The sequence below is a fragment of the Microtus ochrogaster genome, chromosome 7, assembly GCF_000317375.1.
Source record: "Microtus ochrogaster isolate Prairie Vole_2 chromosome 7, MicOch1.0, whole genome shotgun sequence".
Classification (NCBI taxonomy): Eukaryota; Metazoa; Chordata; class Mammalia; order Rodentia; family Cricetidae; genus Microtus; species Microtus ochrogaster.
Window position 1 is genome coordinate 62,725,470 of NC_022014.1, and position 2,020 is coordinate 62,727,489.

Consider the following 2,020-nt stretch of genomic DNA (forward strand, 5'->3'; position numbering starts at 1 on the left):
CAGCACTTGTGAGGCAGAGGCAGGCAGATCTTTGTGAGTTCGAGACCAGCCTGGTATACAAGAGCTAGTTCTAGGACAGGCTCCAAAGCTACAGAGAAACCCTGTCTCGAGAAAAAAAAAATCAAATAATGAGTGTTTCTCTGTGTGTGTGCACGCGTGCATGGGTATACGTATGTGTGCTTGAGCAAGCTCATGACATGGTACACAAGTGGAGGTCAGGGGTCAACTTATGGAAGTCAGTTCTCTCTTCCCATCATGTGGGTTCCGGGAATCAAACATTAAGCTTAGGTTGCCAGTGTGGCAGCAATATCTTTACCCACTGAGCTGTCAAGCTGGGCCCTAATTTAAAAAAAAAAAATTAAATTCTCTTGAGACTGGATCATTCTATGTACCCCTGGCCTTGAACTCAGAAAGCCCCTGACTACTGGGATTAAAGGCATGTGCCACCACATCTGGCAGAGCAATAAATTTTTGTCAAACAAAAATCTGCTATCTCATTCTAAAATTTGTGTAATATGTCTCAGCAATTATTTCGAATTTTTAACTGGCAGAAAAAGCAAAGACGCAGCCAACATTTTCATAATCTAACATTTCTCTGGAGGAAAACTTTGCCTTAGTTTCAGCTTATTACCACAGAAATATAGACAAACAGGAAGAAAAAAACTCATCAAAGCCTTTTATTCATTCATGTGATTATCCATTACTTTATTCTTTTAGGGCTTTTATTGTTTTTTTTTTAATTTGGATAGCAGCCACTCAGTTTTATCTATAAGTTATTTATTTAGTTTTATCATTTACTGTCTGAAGAATTGACTACATACATGCCTATACTAATATAATATAGATTCACCCAGTACAAGATACCTACAAAGGTGTTATCTGTGTGATTAATGATTTAAAAAAATGCTACCATTCTAAAAACATGCCAGCTCTGGTTTACATGCATTTGTTACTGAGTGGCTAGGAACAGCTGAAGGCAAATTCTAATCACTCAGAACTTAGCAATGACTGGTGCTGATAAGCTACAGTCCACGAAGCAGCAAACCGGACAATAAATCAGGGTATCTTGAGAATACTTTACATTTAACCCTCACTTTACAAAGAAGAAAAAAAAATCAGCTTACTGTAGATTCCATAGCTCATGAGTATGGCCAAAAAGATCTCTATTCCCCATTTTTCTTATACTGAATTCAACCTGACATACAAATAGGCACACTGTGAATGAGGCTAATATATGCAATCAAGAATGCAGGGTTGAGCCAGGCGGTGGTGGCACAAGCCATTAATCCCAGCACTTGGAGGCAGAGGCAGGCTGATGTCCATGAGTTCGAGGCCAGTCTGGTCTACAAGAACAGGACAGTTAGGACTGTTACACAGAGAAACCCTGTCTCAAAAAAAAAAAAAAAAAAAAAAAAAAAGCAGGGCTATGAGATACTTCTGTGGGTAAAAGCTTGTCACTAAGCCTGATGACTGAATTCACTCCTCTGAACCCACATACAGGATGGAAGGAGAGAACCAACTCCCACAAGTTGTCATCTCACCCACAATGTGCACTATAGCATAATGCCACACACACACACACACACACATAGAAACGCGTCTGCACACATACAAATGTAGTAACAATTTGAAAAAGAACCTATGCGGGAGTCAAGGAAATGGCTCAGCTGGTAAACACCCTTGCTGCCGAGTCTGAGGACCTAAGTTTGATTCAGATTCTCCACATGATGGAAAGAGAGAACTGACCTCTCCCAAATTGTCCTTTGACCTCCATACATGTGCTACTGCACACCTACCTCATCAAAATAAATACATGTGAAAGAAAGAATCCGTGTGCAAGCCAGATTTTGGGGAGGGGGGTGCAAACTTACAACCCCAACACACAGGAGAGAAGAGGGTCAGGAGGATCAAGAAGAACCACAAGCCAAGGCCGGGCGGTGGTGGTGCGCGCCTTTAATCCCAGCACTCGGGAGGCAGAGGCAGGTGGATCTCTGTGAGTTCGAGACCAGCCTGGTCTACA

General features: G+C 41.6%; 1 protein-coding gene across 2 annotated transcripts in view; it reads right to left on the minus strand.

The window, feature by feature from the left end:
- The window catches only part of Rps6kb1 (ribosomal protein S6 kinase B1), a 40,613-nt gene that overhangs the window by 35,335 nt on the left and 3,258 nt on the right, over positions 1-2,020 (minus strand). The window lies entirely within an intron of this gene.